Source organism: Pinus tabuliformis, chromosome Q, assembly GCF_031772625.1.
Source record: "Pinus tabuliformis cultivar Carrire ecotype Pingquan chromosome Q, CPIR1, whole genome shotgun sequence".
Lineage (NCBI taxonomy): Eukaryota > Viridiplantae > Streptophyta > Pinopsida > Pinales > Pinaceae > Pinus > Pinus tabuliformis.
Window position 1 is genome coordinate 630,879,522 of NC_142296.1, and position 26,097 is coordinate 630,905,618.

Here is a 26,097-nt window from a genome sequence, read left to right on the forward strand (position 1 = left end):
GATCCTTTCCATCAAACTTCCTGATATCAATCTTTGGAACATGGTTGGTATTTAATCCAACATTAGAGTCTATGAAATCATTATTAACATTTATTTTGTTCTCATCATGAGTTTCCTTTACTACCTTTTGCCATTAGTAAGCATTTCTTAGAGCAACTTTGTCAAATCTATCTTCAAATAATTCATGTTTCCTTTAAGTTTATCTTCTATACCATCCATCTTAGCTTCCATGCCATTCATCTTAGCTTCCATGCCATCCATATTAGCTTCCATGCCATCCATCTTAGCTTCCATGATTTTCTTTAAACCATCCATCTTACCTTCTGTTACTTTTTGGGAGAATGAATTTTGTTGCACTTGGTCTCGTAAGTTTGATATATCATGTTGCATTTCTTCCTTCTCTTCATGAGTCATGCTAGAGCTTTCAGGTTGCTTACTAGGCATTTCCATTTTATTTCTTCGGGGCATAAATTAATGATAATTATGCTTCACTATGCCCTTTGTGTTGGGTTGTGTTATATTCTTTCCATGACTAGCCCACGTAGTTAACTAGGAGGTTAGAAGGGGGCGGAGCCCCCCCTTCGTTGCACCAATTACATAGCAGGGGGAGTCACAGGGGGTTTGAGGGGTGTAGGTAACCCCACTCTATGGGGTCTGGGGCAGCGCCCCGGAAAATTTTGGTTTTGGACCCTATGTTAGGTTGGGCAGACCTACCTATGGTTGTGTGCATGATTTTCGCACATGGTTTTGGACGCAATGGTTTTCGGTCCATGGTTTTGGATGCGATGGTTTTTGGTCCATGGTATTGGATGTTTCGGCATGTATAAATATGTATTGTAACATTGAAAGGAATATAATAAAAAATCAAGCTGGTAGTCTCAGTTTTGGGATCCAGGGGAAACTCTCTATGTATATGTGTTTTATGTGTTATGCTCTCGCATTGTTTATTTTTTGTGTTTTAGAATTCGTATGCAGGTAATTTCCATACAGGGTTAAAACCTACATTTGGTATCAGAGATGTTTTGGCTTCAAGGGGACACCTTTGTTGCTGAGGGGTTTCGTTCGGGCCTGTGATAGACCCCGTTCAGTGGGAGATCTGTGGGATCAATTCTAGTGGTGAAAGAAGATGGCAAGCACTGGAAAGATAGAGATCGAGAAATTTAATGGTTAGAGCTTTGAGTTGTGGAAACTCAAGATGGAGGATCTGTTGGTGGATAAAGATTAGTGGATCAAGTAGATCCGGGTACTAAACCAACGGGAGTGTCTGATGAGGAATGGAAGAAGTTGGATTGGAAGGCAAAGAGCACAATACGATTGTGTGTCTTAGATTTAGTATTGCTGAATGTATCAGGTGAAGCTATGGTGAAGGCTTTGTGGGAAAAGTTAGGGACTTTGTACCAATCTAAGTCTCTGGTGAATAAACTGTTCCTACGAAAAAAGATGTATAACCTGAGGATGAAAGATGGAGACTCGATCACACAGCATCTGAATGCGTTTAATACTGTGGTAAGTGAGTTATCATCTATTGATATCAAAATTTCAAATGAAGATAAGTGCATTAGTTTGTTGTGTTCTCTACCAGATTCGTGGGATAGTTTGGTTATTGCAATAGGTAGCAATGCAATTGCCTTGCAGTTTGATGAAATAGTCTCATCCTTGCTGACAGAGGAGATGAGATGAAACAATATGGAGAGCCAGAATGGTGATGCCTTGTTTGTACAAGGATGGTCCCAGAATAGAAACAAAAATAAGTCATCTAGTGGGAGATCTAAATCTAGAGGGAGATCTAAATCTCTAGGAAAACCTATAAAGGTGGTGTGCTGGAAATGTAGAAAGGAAGGGCACTACAAAAGGGACTATAAATCTAAAGCTCCTAACAAAGGAAAGGGATCTGATGATGCTCCTTCTACAGAGGTGAAAACCACCTTAGATGAAGGTGGGGATGTGTACTTGGCTTCTTCAAGTACACATGTAGATCATGAGGCATGTTTGATTGACTCGGGTGCATCCTTTCACTTCGCTCCCTATAGAGAGTGGTTCTGCGAGTATGCGAAATACGATGGTGGTGATGTATTCTTAGGGGATTATAGGAAGGCTAGAATCGTTGGTCGCGGAAAAGTAAAGTTGAAGTTGCAAGGTGGAAGGGTTAGAACACTTCCGGGTGTTCTACATATTCCTGCATTGGCCAGAAATCTGATTTTTGTAAGCAAGCTGGATGATGCAGGTGTAAAAATAGTGTTCGAGAAGGATACCTACAAGATGGTTCAGGGAGCACTGGTATTGATGCAGGGAGATCGGACTGGAACTCTGTACAAGCTGCAAGGTAGCACTATTGTTGATGGGTGAAACAGTTCTGTGGTTCTTGAAAGTGGAGCAGAAAATCAAGTGGTCTTTGGAGAGAAGACCATGCTGTGGCATCAAAGGCTTGGACATATTGGAGAGAAGGGCATTCGAATACTTCATGGTAAAGGTATGGTAGAAGGTATGAGTAATAGCTCTCTGGATTTTGATTTCTGTGAAAATTATATATATGGGAAACAGAATCGGGTGAGTTTCCCCTCTGGTGGTAAGAGGGCGAAACAGATATTAGAGCTTGTGCACAGTAATGTCTTTGGACCTGTGAAGGTTCCATCACTGGGTAAGTCTGTGTACTATGTATCATTTATAGATGACTTCTCAAGGAATACATGGATATATTTCGTTAAGAAGAAATATGAAGTCTTTGGCAGGTTTAAAGAATTTAAGGCTCTAGTGGAAAACCAGACAGAGAAGAAGATAAAGGTGCTGAGGACAGATAATGGTGGAGATTTTTGCAGTAAGGAATTTGAAGAATTCTGTAAGGAGTGTGGTATAGCATGGCAGAAGACTACTCCATATACACCTCAGCAAAATGGAGTTACAGAAAGAATGAACAAGATGTTGATGGAAAGGGCAAGAAGCATGCTCAGTGGTGCCGGGTTAGGACATGAATTCTGTGCAGAGGCGGTGGAGACAGCATGTTACCTGGTGAACAGATCGCCTTCATCAATGTTGGAGGATAAGACTCCACAAGAGGTATGGACTGGTAAGAAACCCTCTTTTTCACATATGAGGGTATTTAGATGTGATGCATATGTACATGTTCCAAAGGAGAAATGAACCAAGTAGGATAATAAGTCTGAAAAGTGCATCTTTATTGGGTATAAGGATGGTTTAAAGGGTTATAAGCTTTGGAACCCAGTAACAAGGAAGGTTGTGGATAGCCGAGATGTGGTGTTCAGAGAGGTGAAAGATGTTATTAAACATGAAGTCCAACCAAAGGAACCTGAGAAGATAGAGTTTGAGCTAAAGGAGGAAGAATTAGACTCTACAACAGAGGAGGAATCAGAAGATGAAGAGCCACAAACTCCAGGTGTGAGAAGATTAGTTCAAGAAAGAAGGCAGCTAGAAAGGTATAGTCTCTATGTTTTCTGTTCAAATTTTGCTTTATCTATTCCTGATGATGATCCCAGAACTATGAAGGAAGCAGTAGATTCAGAGGATGGAAAACTCTAGAAAGAGGCCATGGTTGATGAAATGGCATTTTTGCACAAAAATTAGGCTTAGGATCTGGTGGAGTTGCTGGCTGGAAGGGAACCCATTGGCAACAAATGGGTGTTCAAGAAGAAGACAAATGCAGAAGGAAAGGTGGAGAAATACAAAGCTCGGTTGGTAGCAAAAGGTTATTCCTAGGTGCCGGGAATTGATTTTGGTGATATCTTTTCTCCTGTTGCCAAGGTAACTTATATTAGATTACTTTTATCTGTTGCTGCTGCTTTTGATTTTGAGGTAGAATAGATGGATGTGAAGACAACATTTCTTCACGGGGATCTGGAAGAGGAGATCTACATGAAGCAACTTGAAGGCTTTACGGTGAAGGGTAAGAAAGAACTAGTATGCAAGTTAAAGAAGTATCTGTATGGGTTAAAACAGTCACCAAGGATGTGGTATCAGAAATTTTGATACATTTATATGGGGACTTGGCTTCACTAGAAGCAAAGAAGATCACTGTGTGTATTTTAAATTAATTGGTGACCGTGTTATTTATCTGGTCTTGTATGTGGATGATATGTTGCTGGTTGGAAATGACAAAGAAATTATCCAGGATTTGAAGACCCATTTGTCCTCCAAATTTGACATGAAAGATCTTGGTGCTGGAAACTATATTTTGGGCATGGAAATTAAAAGAGATCGGACAAAGAGGAAGCTTTGGTTAAACCAGAGGAAGTATGTTGAGACAATATTGTAGAGGTTTAATATGCAGGATAGTAAACCAGTGAAGGTTCCTATTCCTGTAGGTGTAAAGTTATCTACTGAACAGTGCCCCAAGACACAAGAAGAGGAAGAGGGCATGTCCTGTGTTCCATATGTAAGTGCAGTCATTAGCCTGACGTATGCGATGGTCTGTACTAGACTAGACATTGCACATGCAGTGGGAGTGTTGAGTAGGTTTATGTCAAAACCAAGGAAGGAGCACTGGATAGTAGTGAAGCGGGTTTTCAGGTATTTTCATGGCACTAGTGATTATGGTTTGTGCTACCAAGGAAGACCAGGATTGGATAGAGTGTTGGATATTCATGGCTTTGTTGATGCAGACTGGGCTAGAGATCTGGATCAGAGAAGATCTACAAGTGGGTATGTGTTTAAGCTATTTGGAGGTGCATTCAGTTGGATGAGTAAGAAACAATCTGTAGTGGCACTATCAACTACAGAGGCAGAATACATGGCAGCCACTCATGCAAGCAAGGAAGCAGTTTTATTGCAGAGATTGTGTTCAAATATGGGGTTAGTAAGGGAGCTATAAGGATAGACTGTGACAGTCAAAGTGAAATTTTCTTGGCAAAGAACCTTGCATATCATTCAAAGATAAAGCACATTGATGTTCAGTATCACTTTGTTAGGGATATGATAGAAGACAAAAAGGTGTTGCTGGTAAAGGTGGACACTTTGAAGAATACTGCAGATGCATTGACAAAATATGTGAGCTCTGAGAAGTTCTCTTGGTGTAGAGAAACAATGGGCGTTGTAGGGCTGGATAAATGACTAAGCTCTCTTATGGCCCCCTGTGGAAAGAAAACAACAAGTGGGAGAATGTTGGGTTGTGTTATATTCTTTCCACGACTAGCCCACGTAGTTAACTGGGGGGTTAGAAGGGGGGAGAAGTCGCCCCTTCATTGCGCCGATTGCATAGCGGGGGGAGTCACAGGGGGTTTGAGGGGTGCAGGTAACCCCACTCTATGGGGTCCAGGGTATCGCCCCGAATATTTTTGGTTTTGGACCCTATGTTAGGTTGGGCGGACCTACCTATGGTTGTGTGCATAATTTTTGCACATGGTTTTGGACGCGATGGTTTTCGGTCCATGGTTTTGGACGCAATGGTTTTTGGTCCATGGTATTGGATGCTTCGGCATGTATACATATGTAATGTAACATTGAAAGGAATATGATAAAAAATCAAGCTGGTAGTCCCAATTTTGGGATCCAGGGGAAAATCTCTGTGTATATGTGTTTTATATGTTATGCTCTCGCATTGTTTATTTTCTATGTTTTAGAATTCATATGTAGGTAATTTCTATATGGGATTAAAACCTACACTTTGAATTCCTTCAAACTATTTTTTCAAACCAAACTTATGCAAAATTTAAAAAAAAAAAACTACACACCTTTTTTCGCTTTGTAGTAGCTCGATATTGAATCTATTTTATCTCTGCAATTTCGGATCTCCAAGGTATGAAATTTTATCCCACGGTAGCCCTATGAGTCCTATTTCTAACCCCGTATGGCTGATCAATATTGGATTCTCCAAGGAAGATTTATGCCAAATCTCCCACGATGACTTGATTATAAACTGGTTCAGTAGAGTGAACTTGTACGAAGTTCCATGTGTCACTTTTTCAACCTTCAGACCTAAAACTAATACAAAGTAAACTATATTCCATTGTATTTCGATAAAATTTTACAAAATTTCAATTTGATGCTCAGAGAGAAAGTTATGATGATTTTCCCCAGGTCACCTATTTGAGATATAATTCGGGAGCCTGCAAAAACCATAGCTTCCTTGGATCATATCTCCGGAAATATAGCGATAAAAGATCTAAAATTCGTACCTGAGGTTTATCAATATTTCGTCTCAAATGGGTTTTAATTTTAGCTTCTAAAATGTTGTAGAAAAAGAGTTATAGCAAAAATTCCACAATGAACTATTTGAAGCAGTGAAATCCTAGAATCCAAAGCTCTGTTACCAGTTGTTATGCAACTAGCTCATAAAATAGAAGAAAAGATAGATCAACGACTTCAAAATTAGCCTCTTCTAGGGGGGAAACCTACTTTACATTACACAAATGAACAATTCTTAGATGATACAAATAGGAAAAACTCCTTTCTATATATAGGAGTCTAAGGGGTCACAATATAATGAAAGCCAACATAACAATAATAATATAAGGGCACAACAATAACAATAGTGGGCTTCCATGGGGCACAATAATAACAATATGGAAAAATAGGGGCACAAAAACGACAATAAGGGCTACAATGACAATAGTAATGGGGGAATCACTAGTATTATAGGGACCTAACAAAACCTAGATCACTAGCCCCTAAATTGAGACTAGTCTCTCAGGCTTTACCGCAATCCAAACCTGGATCATTAGTTCCTAAATCGAGACTTCTCCCTCAGGATTTACCATGTATCCCACCAAAACCGGTCAAAGGATTCCTATGCCTTTGGGAATGGAACTTGAGACCACCTCTACCCCGGATTCTGAAATCCATCCAGAAATTCCAAAGCTCAAAAAACGAAATAAACATCCCAACATACATGGCATCTAGAAAAAGGCAAGGCTAGGCTGAAAACCACTTTCATAACCTGGAAAAACCATGCCACCGATAGAACGAGAACCATTCACCAACATGCAAAGCCATGCATGTCCAAACTAGCTAGGAAATCACACATGCAAAAGGTTACCTGCAAGTATTCCTACTAAAGCTGCTTGATCCTAATTTCCTTTCCTTGATCCTTGCTTGCCTTCCTTTCCTTTCCTTTCTTTTCCTTTCCTTGCTACAAACTAGAGTGCACCAAGAAAACTCTAAGTGACCAAGTGAGTGAGAGAGAGAAAATAATGAGAGAGCTCCAAACTTGAACTAACAAAAGATTAACACTGAGCAAGCCTAACATTGAGCAACCTGCCAACTGATCCTTAGAAGCCTTTTATGCATGAGGCATCTAATTTCTTCGTTTTCCATTATTTTCCTTCAATTTCCTCCTCACATGCAACATGTGACCTTTTACCTTCCTTTTCTCCTAATTTCCTTTATTTTCATAAATAAAAGTGCAAAAATGCCTTTTTGCCTTAGCCTTTGCCAATTTCCTTAGCCAAAACACACATCCCGTGATGCCCACTAGGATATATTTTCCCAACATTCAATTTGGAATACATGTCCCTTTCCCGTGGTCTTATTTTTCATTTATTAACTTTTATTACATGAAATTTTCACCAGGGTTATTACAGAACCCTCCCTCTTGGGGAACACCATCTTTGGTGTTAACCTCACCAAGACCTTAGAAAAATTGTTGAAAACAAACATACTGCCCATGGACCTTTATAACTTAGTTCGTTGCAGTATCTATAATGAATGATATTCTCAAAAGCAAAACATCATGACAACATGACCAAATAAAAACCATACCACATACTGGATCTTTATAATACAACTCATTACGGTATTTAAAATAACCACATATACACATATGGACATTTTCTAAACCAGAAAATAAAAGGATACGATGCCCGTATCAATCAACAAAGGAGCCCAAAGGATCACACCTCCACCCTCAAAGTAATACTAGGATTCAACTCCTTTCCAGGAAGGCCATAATCCACTGCCACAGTCAAAGCTGCATCCAATGTCCAACGCTACAATCCTGCACCACTTGTCCTCTCAGTGAATAGTTACCAACTCATTGTTCCCGGATGCATTCCCAATGTGCATTTGATTCCATCTTGCAATTATCATGACCAAAACAAATATATCCACGAGCTTCCCTTCTCTTCTACATAGTCCCTCAGGAAATCTGGTCACTCCCTTCCGTGTAGTCACTCCCCTTCCAAGTTCCCGAGAATCCCCTAACTCGGGTGATTCATCCCTTGGAAAAGCTTCCTCGCATCGAAAGATCAAACAACCGAGGCATATATTTTCCTCAAAACCATCATACCGGTCATAGCATGCTCATGGAAATCAATGGACACTATTAGGTACCAGTGTGCTACAATGGCCCTGCTCCTAAAGTACTCTACCAACATACTGCTGAATGTTCCAATTTTTTTTGCTGCTACTGCCGATTCTTGTAGTTAATTTCAACCACCCAACCGAGCATGTTCATGCATTCCCATTCGATGCACATAATTTCCATTAGATTCAAATAAATTGAAATAACCTCAAATCATACCTCATTGGTAGTTTGTCAATAAGGTACATTTGCAATCTCATTCGCTTCCTATCACAACAAGTCAAACTAACATATTTGACCAAATTAACACGTATAAATGCATCACATCAGGTTAGCTAAAGACATAACCATCAAAATCATAAATCACATGTAACCATCATAAACCCAATCATAGATCACATGTAATCATCATAGAACAGAATCATAAATCATAGGCATACTAAAACTAAAATAAAATACTGATACTTATCCTTTAATCAATCCTTAGCTTCCACCTTTGTCTTTATTCTGTATGCACTCTGGATCAGTTGCCACTCCAAACAAACACCCAATGCCTTCTCCTCAACCATGTGCACATACACGTAGTGTGCATCACACACATACAACTACACACATTGTGCAACACCATGCAATACATGCATCTACACTAGTGCCATATGCACCACATGTACATAGTACCACCTGTACACTGCAACCACCTACATAATTTGTGCACAACATTACATGTACATGGAACCACCTGGACAACATGTACACAACGCCACTGTGCAACGTGTACACAATACCAAACATACACAACATGACATGCATGACACCACATGTACATAACATCACATGCACGACATGTACACAACACCACATGCACACAACACCACATTTACAACATGTACATGACACCACATGCTCACAACACCACTTGTACAATCATGCACACAACATCATATGTACATAGCACCATATGTACAACATGCATAAAACACCATATGCACATGGCACTTCATATCCAACATGTACATAACATCATCTGTACACACCACCGCATATCCAACATGTGCACAACACCATATGCACACAACACCGCATACCCATCATGTACATAACATCATCTATACACAACACTACATATGCAATATTCACACAACACTATCTGTACCATCCTGTACATAACATTGCATAAACAACATGTACACATGCTATGTATACACAACACCACATGCACACAACATCATAGATGCAACATGTATAACATATACAACATATGCACAACAATAGTACCTCATATCCAAAAGCACACTGTCTCTACCAAGAAACCTTGCTCCGAGTGTCTTATATATGCTTGTCCCAGCATGTCACAAACCACACTGCTTTCATTTCACTGATGTATCCTTCCACATTACCTATCATAAACATATGCATAATACAATTATACAATATCATTTCATATCCACATGATACTGACCTCGTATATTTGTCGTGACTACTCTTCCCACTTGATTCCTCATGAACCAGGAATCTCTTCATGCCATTCACCTACATAAGAAATCATTCCTCCACAAGAATGATCCTTGACAACCTTGTCAGACAATGACAACATACATACATACGTATATAATCATTAGCATACAAAAATCATAATCCTGTCAGACAACGACATACATAGATACATGCATACATATATAAACATCAACATAATCATGACCATAACATAATTACCAGATAACATAAGGTCTAGGTTAAGAGAACTTTTTTTATCTGTGTACAACATTGATAACAATCGTTCCCAACATAGCCAAGGAATATGACACATCGGATCCATTTAATTTACCTTTTCTAGTTACCTTTAACATGTTTGTACTGCCACCATCCATTTACCACTATGGGCCAACCAGTCCAACTGACTGTCATAGTATTACCTTCCACTACGCTTACTCATGCACAAACATTCATCTGAGTGTTACCTTACCTGTTGGGTACCACACATCTCTCCTAGAGCTCCATTAACTTCCTCCTTTCCCAACCAATTCCCAAAACTCAAAACATAAAAGGAAACCCAATAAACAAACAAGAAGAAGATCATGAAAACCCATAACAACAATACGACACCACAGTAAAATGGCATAGATATGCACCGGACACATGAAAAATCACAAATCAAGTGCAAAAATCATAAAAGACCAAAAACACAACACTAACAACAGACACCATCACTTAATCCCCATGGTTCCTAGTGCTTCCAAAGGAAAGCTCAACCGGATCCTTCTTCAAGATTCATGGCAATCTCTCTTGCCATGCAACTCCCTGCATTATACTACCATAAACACATAATGTCAGTGCATAAATAAACATAAAAATATGTCAATTACCTTATCTTGTCATGCCAAGCTTGCTGCCGTGCAACTGGACGCATCCACACCATCTCTCAAGGGACTCCAATTATCTTGACAGATCCACCTATAACTAGAGACTAGCTAATATGCCTGTCAAGTACATGTTCAGGAATCTAGCACATATCCACATAATGTCAACAAAATCAAGGTTAAGAAGACTCCCTTTATTCAAAGCGCTCATTTATTTGGAATTAGCGTTTCCAAACCTAGCCAAAAAATTCTTACCCAATTCCTTTCTTTTACCTTTTTCCTTGCTACAATCGAGACTTATTATGTGCTGTTGCATCACCCAACTGTCAGTTATATAAACACATCAACTATTACCTTGTCACACTAATACCAAGCATGTTTCCAGCAACTACTCACACATGTCAACCACATGTTCCACATATCAAGACAATCATATCTATCAATTCGAAATCAACCTTTACTAGGACTAACAATCATGTCATAATCCATAGTCAACTTATCGTCATCAGTCATAATACATAATGCTACAACTATCACCTATGATACTTAAGTACATGTCAACTATCTCAACTCATATGCATTAGCACAATCATTTTAAAACAAGATCATTTGAACACATACTCATATTATGCAATTCATCGAACATTCAACCAACTTGCAACGTACCATGTTAAATAAATCAACTAGACGACATAATTAAACAGTCAAGCACCAAATATACAACATAAGAAAACTCGTACCTTACTGTGTCTCAGGGGAGGCTATCTTGTCTGCACAATCAATCTAGTTAGCACGATATAACTTCACAACATATCAACTCAAACATAAATAAGATCATGATATCTAGAATAGTCACTAGCTAACATGTTTACATCATAACTCATACACAATTATCATTCACACATATGCAAAGTCAATCTAGATTAGTACAACACCATATCACAAATATGTCGGCTCATACCTGAATATCGTAACCATAACCATCTGCATAGGCCAATCCAATTTAGCATGATACATATAACATCAAGGTATAAATTCTATAACCCTAATCATCAAGCTAACTATCATTCTCATCAACAACATATAACCTAATCGTCAAGCTAACTATCATATAACAACAACAAGTTAACCTATAACATACTCATCAGCAATATATAACATAATCATCAAGTTATCTAATATAAAACAAAAATGCAACTACATGTCACTATCATTCTTGACTATTCGACACATGTGCATATAACTACACTAATCAACTAACATCTATCATGAATGTAACCATAACATCAAAAGACATGTACATAAACCTAATGTATATAAACCTAATGCATATAACAATCATTGACTTACATACCTGCATGCCAAACATACAATACTTGTATGACGATCTGCTCTTACCCCAAAGTCCAATGCTGCAACCTCATTATGATGATTTGCATCTCCTGCCCTATCTCAGCCAATACATTAGCATCATAACAACCAATATCACTTTGATGACCTAAATTGCATATAATGACTTCACAAGGCATGTTTGACCTACTATTCAAACTATAACCAAGACCATGCATGCATAACAATTGTATATAGACATATAACAAATGAGTACCAAACCATACACACATCATTCTAGCTAGAGTCAAGTCATCAATGCATGACCATATCAAGTACAAAAACCATGATCTCATGCATGAAAACAACCATTAATCCATTGTACACATTGCCACAGGCAACCAACAGTATGCATAAGCAAAATCAAATCAACTACACCTATGCATAAACACTTGTAGTTGAACATAAGTGATCAAATCTTGTAATCAACCTAAAAGACTGATACATGTAATCCAAATATTCAAGAATGTAACCTAACATACAAGGATGTAAGTAGGAACCATAAAATCAACATGTAAGAAACATATAATCCATACACATTCAATCACATACTTATGACAATACATTTCACGAAATCAATATCAAATTCTCCATGATAACCATACTACAACCATGCTCAAGCATCAAGCAATGCAATAAGTACATAGCATGCAAGTATAAAAGGCACACATGCAGCTTACATGCATGCATGACTAACACCTTCAACCCATCCAGTCCGAGAGTTGAACCATGCTATGATACCACTTTGTAACACCCACTCTTAGGTCTACCCAAAGTAGCCATGCCAATCAGAGTAAACATGAGGAGAGATGCTACTACAATCAGATTTGACCTCCTATGTCGCCTTAAGGAAGTGGAATCGATAGAACATCACTTACAGTCATCCAACGTCATCAAAAAACCCCTTAGGAGACAAGTCAGCCACTCAGACAACCTGTCCCTGGGTCCCACTGCTATTCTACAACTTTTAGGCCATAGTCGCTCTCATTCTATGGGAAGGGGAGTGACCATCAACCTAAAGTCGCTCTCACAAGCTTGCCTACCAGCGACTGTGGTCCAGAATTTCCAGTTCTGTGCTAGCGACCCTGGGATTTGAGCCACTTTTCTAGCCCAGAATCTCGGCCTCTGCCCATAACTTGTTGTAACTTTTGAAAATGATAAAAAACATGATAACCATGCTGATCAATCAAAAATTACCCTCGGGACTAGGCCTGAGCATCCCCAACCGGGATTGATATTCTGTCAAACGCTTGACATCAATGCAACCTATAGGTCTAGGATACAAGACAAAGCATAAATGACTGAAACAACTTATGAAACATAACCAGAAGGATCACCTCCTTCTCTATTGAACTACTAAATCATTAATTAGGTCTTGTATCCATCCATTTAACAATTACAAGTAAATATATGAAATAACCATGACATGAACCAACCATTCAACCATGCTTATAACCAGCATAAAACCATATAAATATCAGAGATATAACAACCATTAAATCCACAAATAAATCAGTGCAAAAGTAAGATAACTTATCTTTTATTAATCATAGGAAAATTCGAGCAGGTTCGGGACTTCCGTGTAGTACCCGACCATAGACATGGATGAACCAAATATCTCTTTCAGCCAGTCACCCCCGCACCATCTTCCAAGCATGAATGTGGGATCTCATAGAACAACCAATCCAAGAACAACCAAGGGAATCCAAAGGTTAAACCACCTCCACCCTCATCAAACCGTGATCACACCAAAACCGGTGCTCTGATCACAATGTAGCAGTACCTGGAATGCCATTCAGAATGCATCACTATCCTTGAGGAATTTTCCGTCTCCTTGTCTCTCAGGCTTTACTACAATCCAAACCTAGATCAATATGCCATAAACCGAGACCAGTCTCTCAGGATTTACCCCAATCCAAACCCGGATCACTAAGCCCTAAACTGAGACTTGTCCTTCAAGCTTTACCGTGTATCCTGCCAAAACCGATCAAGGGATTCATAAGCCTTTGGGAATGGAACTTGAGACCACCTTCACCCCAGATTCCGAAATCCATCTAACAATTCTAAAGCTCAAAAAATGAAATAAACATCCCAACATACCATGGCTTCCAGAAAAAGGCAAGGCTAGGCTGAGAACCACTGTCATAACCCGACAAAACCTTGCCACCGAGAGCACGAGAACCATACACCAACATGCAAAGCCATGCATGTCCAAACCAACTAGGAAATCACACATGCAAAAGGTTACTTTTAAGTATCACACTGAATCTGCTTGATACTGCTTTCCTTTCCTTGATCCTTGCTTGCCTTCCTTTCCTTTGCTTGCTTTTCCTTTCCTTGCTCCAAACTAAAGTGCACCAAGAAAACTCTAAGTGACCAAGAGAGTGAGAGAGAGAGAATAATGAGAGAGCTCCAAACTTGAATTGACAAAATCTTAACACTGAGCAACCTACCAATTGATCCTCATAAGCCTTTTTATGCATGAGGCCTCTAATTTCTTCATTTTCCATTATTTTCCTTCAATTTCCTCCTCATGTGCAACCTATGACCTTTTACCTTCCTTTTCTCCTAATTTCCTTTATTTTCATAAATAAATGTGCCAAAAATGCCTTTTTGCCTTTTATTGCCTTTTCCTTAGCCTTTTCCAATTTCCTTATCCAAAACACACATCCCATGATGCCCACTAGGATATATTTGCCCAACATTTAGCTTGGAATACGTATCCCTTAACAGTGGTCTTATTTTGCCTTTATTAACTTTCATTACATGAAATTTTCACCAGGGTTGTTACAGTTGATATAGTTGACAAGAGGAATTCATGTACAAAGTGAAGTTTAATAAATAAATTCTATAACCAATTTTCATAAATGAGTAGCTTTCTTATTTTTATGTAAATCATATGAGGTTTGAATTGGATTTGGAATGTATGTGTTGATTTAGTTGAATGAGGAGTAAATTAGACAATGCGATTGTCAAATTATTCATTGTTGCGGGTTGAATTAATTGTTGTTGAGTGATAAAATGAGAGAAAATACTTTCCACACATACCAAAAGAAATTTTAGGGTGATTTGAATCAATCGACGTTCCATGAAAGGTATTAATTTTTGGGTTTATGTTGAGCCAATCTACCTATTAACAAATTTTTTTGTAAAGGTTCCTCATAAAGGTTCCAAAGCATGCATCGGTTGATAGGAATGAGAATTTATTTTCCGCACATTAGGTATTCCAATAGTTCGATAGTCAAGGTATCCGGGTGCGAAAGTATTTGGTGTTGACCTCATCACAGGTGGTAGATAAGATTCTAGATTTTGGAATTCACGAAAATGTTATCCAAATTGAAACAGAGATATCTAGCTCTATTATGCGCAAAGATATATATAGATCTAAATAATTATTCGAATGAAAAGAGGATTCAGATTGATAAAGATATCCATATTCCTAAAGAGGGCGACTATAGGGATCATCCAGATCCTTAGATTGAGGCATTAGTGCAAAGTTATTCAGGTTGAAAAGGTATTCGAGTAAATAGTGATATCAAGTTTAAGAACCATCCAAATTCCCAATTGTGCGAGAGGTTTGCCTTAACACTTTCTAGAAAATCACCCAATCATAGAATAGGTTTTGTGGATAGTATATATTAAGCCCTTGGTGTTCAGGGCTTAGAAATTGGGGATTGTGAAATTGTTTGCAAGGTTAATTGTGATTATATTGGGGGAGTTTAAAAAGTGTTGATGGTTCTGATTAATTTTTAAACCCCAATCCATATTATTGATTAAATGGATTTTTAAATGATCCCACACACATGAGATTGAAGCATGATCAAGGAGGTTTGATCAAATTTAGTTTGGGCCAACATGTATATGTGGAAAGTGAATGAATTGTCATCAACATTTATGAACCATAATAAAACAATGACATATGAGATATATAAAAATTCATTTTATAATTATTTGTAGGAACTAACCTATTGTTATAAATATTTGTAGGCACTAACCTACTAGAGATGCCAATACTCACTATTGCAAATATTCACATGCACCAGCTTTCTAGAGACACTAATCCACATTATTGTAAATATTCATAGACACCAACCTACTGGAGACACCAACCCTCATTGTTGTACATATTCAAAGTTACCCACCTACTTCACTAAGTCTACTTGCTGCTTCTTCTTCACCTTGTTTACTTGCTACTTCTTTCTTCACTAGGTTTACTTCTCCCAAAACTTCTTGTTTTTGGCTACTTCTAAAGAATGAACCTGTGCATTATGCCACATATCCAATTTTTCAAATATGATTATGAAAATTTTACTTGAGGAATTTCTATATGTCTCCTTTTATCTCTAAAAATTTCTCAATCTTAAAAATCCTAAAAAATAAGTTACATCAAAAATTCCAAGTGGTCTTGTTTGAAATTGATTTTAGGATCATTCAAAAACCCTAACTTATACAATGCATATCTTTGAAATTATATCAAACAAAAGTTTGAAATTTTTACTTGCACTACTGGCTATATGCCTCCATAGGTCTTTGAAAATTTCATTGTCTAAAACATCCCATAAAATACTTTATAGCTAAAATGCTAAATTGACATGTTTGAAGTTGATTTAAGGACTATTCTAAAACCCTAAATTTCACATGACATATATTTGAAACTACAGTGAACCAAAGTTTGAAATTTTACTTTCACTATCGCTATATGCCTCCATAGGTCTTTGAAATTTTATTGCCTAAAACATCCCATAAAATAATTTATATCAAAAATGCCAAATTGACCTGTTTGAAGTTGATTTAAGGACTATTCTAAAACCCTAACTTCCACATGGCACATGAAAATAATTGTAGTGAACCAAAGTCCAAAATTTTTACCAACTTATATGTCCTTAATATTTCATACTTTGAAAATATTAGAAAATAAGTTATAGTGAAAATGTCAAACCAACATAATTGAAGCAGATTTTAGGAGCATTCAGGAACCATAACTTCCTCGACGCATATGTTTGAAAGTGTAGTGAAATAAAGTCTGGAATTTTTACCACATGTACATGAAAATATATACTCCATCTCCTCGAAGTTTCACAGTTTGAAACATCCCAGAAGAAAACTTATAGCTAAAATGCCAAGATGACTTGCTCACTCCACAAATAACAAATTTTCTCCATTTTTAAAACCTTCAAGACAATTCCCTAAATTCTCTTGAACACCTTAGGTCTATTTTTGTTTGAATGGTCTTGAAATTCAATCATTTGTTATTTATTTATAGTATTTTTGTGTTCACTTATGGGGCCAACTTGTAAAACTAGCTAGGCCGAACTGTGCTTTCTAACCAGGCTGACCTGATAGAACCTTTCATATCTCTTCATTCCTATGGAGTTAAAGGGAGTTCCATATACCATTAGAAAGATATTAGAATACAATTTTCAACAATATATCGTATGTTCCCATTTGATATAAGTATTTTGAGTAAAAAGTCTTTCAAATATAGGGTATCCAAACCGTGCATAAAAAAATTGGGCATCTAAACAATATTTCCAAGAATATTCTTCTAGAAATATTTATCTTGGACATTCATAGTCTATCCTATCTTTGACATCAATGACAACAATATTTCCAACAAAATATACCAATAAATTATGACGTAACAAGAACTCACACCTTGTGAGGCACACAAAAGTAGGGATTTTATTATTTTGATCACACCAGACTAATACAAAACTTGTAAAATTTAAACCTAAACAAGAAAAAATATTTCATTCTTAGTTTTACCAATTTCATCGACTTAATTAGGAAGTCATTTTTTTTTCCTAACCTTTTTTTCCATGCAAGTGAGTTATATTGGAATCTAGAACATCAATATTATTGTGTAAAAATCAATATTATGGGTTGAATTATTAATGTTATTGGTTAATTCAATATCAATAATATTTACATTTTATTATTTCTATTTTCTAGAAATGACACTGACCAAGCGGTTGATAGGAATTGTTATAATGGATTGAAGGGTCAATGCTATTGGCTATTTCATGAATATGCATAATATTCGCATTTCCCACTTTAAAGGAAAAAAATTCCTGTGTTTCTAGCATTAGACACAATATATTTAATACTGAAAATAATAGTAACAACACAAAATACAGTACATCGCTTCAGTAAACGTGCAAAAGTTTTTAAACAAACTCATTTTAGGAGTGTTATTATTTGTACATTTTATCGTAGGGATATTAGGTGGCATTTCTCCTATATATTTGGTGTTTGAAGTATTATATATCAACTCAAATAAATTATAAATGTACCGTACACTCACAAGCGCTTACTTTAGTTTTCTTCCATCAACGATCATTATTTGTTAGACATTTATTTGTCTCAATATTTGCAAAACAAAGTTAAAAATATAAATAGATTTTAAAGGCAGAAAGAATTCTAAATCTTAATAAACTAACATCAAAATTGTAGAGTCTACATCCATTCAAACAAACTAGTGGTTTTGCAGTTTCTTTAAATCCTGCATATAAAGCATTTAATACAACAATTCAATCTAGCTTCCATGATAGAGATAAAGATAATTCATCTTACTATGAAATCCATCAATATTAAAAGAGATATTAGTTGATCTAAAATATATAAAATAGAAATGCATATGAGATAGGAGTTGATATAAAATATATAAAATAGAAATGCATATGACTATTTGTTTATGCAATAATTCCCATGTCATAGAAAATATAATTAAAATAATCAAAGGGATGAAATAAAAGAGACTTTGATATTACACATTATTAATTCTTAGAGTTAGTAGGATAGTTATATCTCCATGAGTGTCGTCTCTAACCTAACATACAAAAAATTACCTTTATAAGTCTACGTTTTCAGTCATGTTATGATGCATGAGAATAAAAAATCATTCAGATCGATCATCTAAACATAAAAATATGACATACCTAAGCTTCCTATTTTGCTTTCGGTACATGATTTTCTACATCGTCTTCTGGATCACCCATGCATTTTCCAATCTCATCAACAGACAAACCTACCCAAATGTAGACAAATAAGATTGGAATTGTTAAGCAAACCAAACAAACTTGGCAAGTTTCCGAATTTTTAATCCTCAATAAAATTTAAACTCATTTAATGATTTGATGGCTTCCTCAAGAAACTCTTTATTATATTTGTTATCCTTCATAGATCATCTATTGTGGAAGTTTGTACCATTGTCCTACCAAACCCATGGTCTTATGCTTTCATAGAAACCCTATGGACACAGATCTTCATGCAATTGTCCTTTACAACATCCTTTCCTTCATAGCCTTCACTCAAATCCCAGTTTAAGTGTGGAGCATGGCACCTTCTATGATTGATGCATTAGGTTAGCATGGTCTAGTCAAACTAAAACCTTCAACATAGTATTGCATTATATAATCGAGAGTAAATAGAGTGTATCCACCCTTTTCTTGTATTTTATCACGACCCTTGAACTCTCTCACAAAATCCATCTGATCATCACATGTATGTCCACAAAAATTGTTGATGTTTGTCCAAAACTAATATTCAATGCATTCATTTGGATGAGGCATGATTTTAATTTAATCAAGTTTAATGGTTATGAATTCATACTTTTCCAGAGTCTTTTTCAAGTCATCCCCAAAATATTTCTCAATTAATGCAGATGGAATTGATATCTTGTCAAGGTAAATAGTTGTTGTCTTGTCTTCTTCAAGATAATCCATGGTTATGAGAGGTTCATTACGATCATCTACAATACGAACAACATCAACGTTGATGCTTTGTGTAACAAATAAAATGGACCATTAGAAACTAAAAAGAGATGAAGTTCATATTAAATATTACTTGCACACTACCCAAAATAACATAACATGAATTCATCCCCACACTAGTACAATGTCAATGGCATGCATCGTATGCAAGAGATAGGGATAAATGACAAACCCCATAGATTTTTAAAAATACATAAACAATAGATAATTTACCCATATGTAGGGTAATGATCATCATAATATTTGTTTAAATACAACCAATACACTTTTTCTTTATGGAATACAACCTCCTTTGGGGGAGTTGTGACACCATAAATAACATATGTCTTCCTCAAGACCTTATCAATGATGTTGCAAGTGTAAAAATGTGATTGCATGTCTTTGTAAATATGTCTTCGGAGAATCCAATCAAATTTTCATTAACTAACTTTCTCTAATAGAGAAAGGAAGACCCATTCACCCACGTAAATCTTTGAATGAGAGAAGTTTGTAGGGCTAGACAAATTAATCATTGGTCCAATTATATATACACTCAATTGTGTGTCTTGAATCAATTAAAAGGAAAATAAAAGAATATATGTGGCCTTCATCATTGAGGTAGGATCCAATAAACCAACTCTCTTCGGTATGGGTTGATGGAATGAGAAATCCAAATTCTTTGATAGAACATCGAATACAATGAGACAAAAAATAAGGTTTTTCAAAACAACACGCCAATGTTTACAAACTACTTGAAATCTTGTCAACACTCACAATGAAACTTAATGAAATATTAACTCAATAATCTCAAATGACAAAAACTTCCAAATAATTTGATCCATAAAAAAAAAAGAATTCTTAAAACCAAAATAAACATTGAACACACAAAAAATAATTAGACTATATTAAAATATATATTAAAATGTTAGAGTGAAACTATATTAGGTTAATGTGAAAAAATATATTTAAATGTAAAACTAGATTAATGTAAGGTCTATTTTAAAGTATAGATTAAACTATTTTATGTTTATGTATTTGAATTACTTTTTGTATTATATAGATTTTTTTTAGATATATAGCTTATACGGTTTATCCCTATTTTATATTTATATGTAAAATTAATTTGAAACCCTATAAAACACTATATCAAATGTGAAACTATTAGTATATTTGATATTAAAATATATAACCAAAAATATTTAAACTTTACAATAAAACTAAAAAAAATGCAATAGAGTGAAGCTTCTATTAAAACTATATAATTTTTTTAATATAAAATTGAATTAACATTAAAGTTTTCTATATAAATGTAATTTGAAACCATATTAAAAAAATATGTTAATAATAAACTATTATTATACATGAACTATTTTTTGAATTATATAATGTTTTTGGATATTTAATTTTATATGTAAAATTAATATGATGCCTATTTTAAATATTATAGGAAAAAGTGAAATTATATTAATGCTAATTTTTTTTAATTATATAATGGTTTTGGTTATTTAATTTTATATGTAAAATTATTAATACGATGCCATTATATAATGGTTTTGGTTATTTAATTTTATATGTAAAATTATTAATACGATGCCTATTTTAAAATAATATTAAAATATTATAGGAAAAATGAAATTTTATTAATTCTATATATATATTTTAATGTTAAATTATATTAATGTAATGGTTTTAATATAGAATTTAGATTAAAATTAATATAAATTCATTTTAATTTTAGATTTGTTAGAGAAATTAAATTTCTCAATAAGTATCAAATTTGAAGAGAGGAAAGGTTTAAGCTTGGAGAGATTTTATTACTCTCATCACTTGCTGGATCATTAATTAAGATAAATCTATGTCAGTTCTTAACAATATTATCTATATATTATATAAATTTCACTTCTCTATATGTAAAAAAATTCTCATTTTTAATTTTATTAAAACTTTGATTTAATTTCAATAGAATATCCATCAAATATTTTTAGTAACAATGAGGATAGAGAGTTTAGATATAACTCAAAAGTAATTATAATATTTTTGCTTTTATATTTAATTAAAAAATGTTATAAAATTAAATTAAATTAAAATATTTATAAAATATTTATATTGTGAAATGAGTTATGGTTTTTGGGCATGTGGTATTAATAACCCACTGTATTGTATCAAATCTTATTTACAAGCTAATATTATCTATGGTAAAGTGGGCTTGAATATCCATGGTTAAAAATCTTATTAAATTGTAAGTATTGAGTTTTTATGTGCTTATTAATTAAATTTAAATATATTAGGAAAATCAATATTTCAATTTATATGGTAAAATGGATCTTAATTTATAATTTTTTTTTTTTGTAAAGCTTGGAAGGACCTTCTGTTTTCTATTTATAAAAGACAAGTTTACACCACACAGATGGGATAGATGGCCTCAACTTGCCTAATGGGAAACCAAGTCTATTGGCCACCTATCCTTGTTATAAGCCATCCAAAAATAATATAGTTTCAGGCTATCAACCCAAGCTATATATACATCTATATCATGATAAGAGTTTAAGTTTCTGTATATCATAATAATACATCAGTAAAAAAGTAAATGCTATCTGCTAAAAACCAAAAATCATTCTGGAACCTGACTCTTCCTTATGATCTTCTGAGGCTGAGTCCATTGGCGCCGAGTCTTCAATTGAGTCTCCTGGTGCATCTGGCAACTCTATAATATAATGGATATGCCTTTGAATACGATCTAGGTGGATATCCTGCTTGCATAGTTGGAACTGAATGGCCTATAGACCTTTTTTGTAGTTTGGCATGTCTTGGAGGGTCATTGCCATCCCCATTGAAAGTTGTTCCATGGCCTTCCCCAGAAGGCTCTTCATGAGCCAGTACAAGTATAGAGTCTGCTTAAACTGTGTGAGTCTACCCCTAGTATTCCCTGGGTCTGGGATTACCTCTTTCCAGGTCTCCATTTCCTCTTCGGAATCCACCTCCTCCTTTATTTGTTCCTCCCAATCTTCTAAAATCTTGCGGATGCCTGCATCCGTCCCTACCCTACACGCTGCTGTCGCTTCATTGATGAGCTTTTCTACCAGCTTCCTCCCACGCCTACGTTCTGAGGTGCCTGGGTCAGCTACACGAGGTAGCTCCTTCCCCCTTCTTCCTTGTCCTCTTCCATGGGCTGCTCTAGCAATCTCTTCTGCTGTGCGAGCCCAGTGCCGATGCGAAGATGTCTTTGCTGGTTTCTCCCCTGGTATGCTGCATTGTTTCTCGGCCTCCCCATAGCAACTCTACTCATTCCACTGCCCTTCGTGCCTTCATAATCCACTTCCTCCATTCTCTGTCCTATAACCCCTCCTACCCTGTCCTTCCCACCTTCATCACTACCCTGGCACTCACTGCCACTTCTCCTTTGCCCTATGTCCATTGTCATGCGGGAGGCCACCACACCCATCGCCATGAGCGTGTGGGATGCGGTGGATAGTACCTGTCCCTTAGTTGGCATGGCAACCATCTCTGACATACGTCCTCGGGCACACACCCTGATCGGTGGTAATCTTAATTTATAATTTAAATCCACTATTTACATGTTATATATTTTAATGTGATATGTGTATTAGTGGACATTAATCATCATCATATTATGATTTTCTTTCATTTATTTTTTCTTGATAATTTTATTAATAAAAATGAAAGTACAATATAATATTATTTTTATTTTTTAAACAAATTTTATTATTTGTATTATTTTTATCTTTTTTATTATTAATTAAGTCAATATTTAAATGTTTACACTTATTTATGACACTACATTTCCCTCATACTGCACTCTATATTATTTTTAAATTTTTATCCCTTTATATTATTTTTAAATTTTTATTATTTTTAATTAAACTTATATGTAAACCTTTATAAACAAATATTTACATTACAACAATATCGTTCCATACTAAACTATAAAACACCTTTCAGTGCAAATATAAATTTTTGAAATATAAAACTATATTAATATAAAATTGTTTTATATAAAAATAATTTAAAATAATATAAAATTGATTTAAAATTATATAAAAAAATATTTGATTTCAAAGTAATATAATTGGAAGGAATTTAAAATTATATATATATATATATATATATATATATATATATATATATATTAAAGCATTTTATGAAAAAAATAAATTATGTTAATATGAAAAAATATATTTAAATGTAATCATTTTAAAATTATATTAAAATTTATACATTTATTTTAAAATTATATTAAAACATTCTATGGAAAAAATAAATTATGTTAATATGAAAAAATATATTTAAATGTAAAATAATATTAATTTATGTATGATGTTTATTTTTAAACTACATTATATTAAAAATATTAATATAATATCTATTTCATCCTTTTCCAAAGTCTTTTTCAAGTCATCCTCAAAATATTTCTCAATTAATGTAGATGAAATTGATATCTTGTCAAGGTAAATAGTTGTTGTCTTGTTTTTTTCAAGAGAATCCATGGTTATGAGAGGTTCATTACGATCATCTGCAACAAGAACAACATCAACCTCGATGTTTTGTGTAACAAATGAAATAGACCATTAGGAAATAAAAATAGATGAAGTTCATATTAAAGATTACTTGCACACTACCCAAACTAACATAAGATGAATTCATCCCCACACTAGTACAATGTCAATGACATGCATCTTATGCAAGAGACATGGATATATGAAAAACCCTATAGATTTTAAAAAATACGTAAACAATAGATAATTTACCCATATGTAGGGTAATGATCATCATAATATTTGTTTAAATACAATCAATTCACTTTTGCTTTATGGAAGACAACCTCCTTTGGGGGAGTTGTGACACCATAAGGAACATCAATCTTCCTCAAGACCATATCAATGATGTTGCAAGTGTAAAAATGTGATTGCATGTCTTTGTAAATATGTCTTCAGAGAATCCTGATTTTCATTAACTAACTTTCTCTAATAGAGAAAGGAAGACCCATTCGCCCATGTAAATCTTTGAATGAGAGAAGTTTGTAGGGCTAGACAAATTAATCATTGATCCAATTATACACTCAATTTAGTGTCTTGGATCAATTAAAAGGAAAATAAAAGAATATATGTGGCCTTCATCATTGAGGTAAGATCCAATAAACTAACTCTCTTCGGTATGGGTTGATGGAATGAGAAATCCAATTTTTTTTGATAGAATGTCCAATACAATGAGAAAAAAAATAAGGTTTTTCAAAATAACACACCAATGTTTACAAACTACTTGAAATCTTGTCAACACTCACAATGAAACTTAATGAAATATTAACTCAATAATATCAAATGACAGAAACTTCCAAATAGTTTGATCCATGAGGAGAAAAAAAGAAATCTTGAAACCAAAATAAATCTCGAACATTATATATTAAAGACAAAAAAAAATAATTAAAAAATCTTGAAACCAAAATAAACCTTCAGCATTATATATTTAAGACAAAAAATAATTAAATTGTATTAAAATATATATTAAAATGTTAGGTTGAAACTATATTAATATGTTAATGTGAAAACAATATATTTAAATGTAAAACTAGATTAATGTAAGGTCTATTTTAAAATATGGATTAAATTATTTTATTTATGTATTTGAATTACATTTTGTATTATATAGATTTTTTTTTTTTTTAAAAGATATATACGATTTATCCGTATTTTATATTTATATGTAAAAGTATTTTGAAATCTTATAAAACAATATATCAAATGTGAAACTATTATTATATTGATATTAAAGTATATAACCAAAAATATTTAAACTTTACATTAAAACTATAAAAAAAAAAATGCAATAGAGTGAAGCTTCTATTAAAACTATATAATTTTTTTTATTATAAAATTGAATTAACGTTAAAGTTTTCTATATAAATGTAATTTGAAACCATATTAAAAAAATAGGTTAATGATAAACTATTAATATACTTGAACTAGTTTTTGAATTATATAGTGTTTTTGGATATTTAATTTTATATGTAAAATTATTAATACGATGCTTATTTTAAAATAATATTAAAATAATATAGGAAAAAGTGAAATTATAATAAGGCTAAAAAATTATATATTTGAATGTTAAAGTATATTAATGTAATGGTTATATATAGAATTTATATTAAAATGAACATAGATTCATTTTAATTTTAGAATTTCTAGAAAAATCAAATTTCTCAATACGCACTTTTTTTCTAGTGTCAAATTTGAAGAAAAATTTAAGCTTCCAGAGATTTTATTACTCTTAACAATATTATTATATAAATTTCACTTCTTTATATGTAAAAGATTTCTCATTTTTAATTTTATTAAAA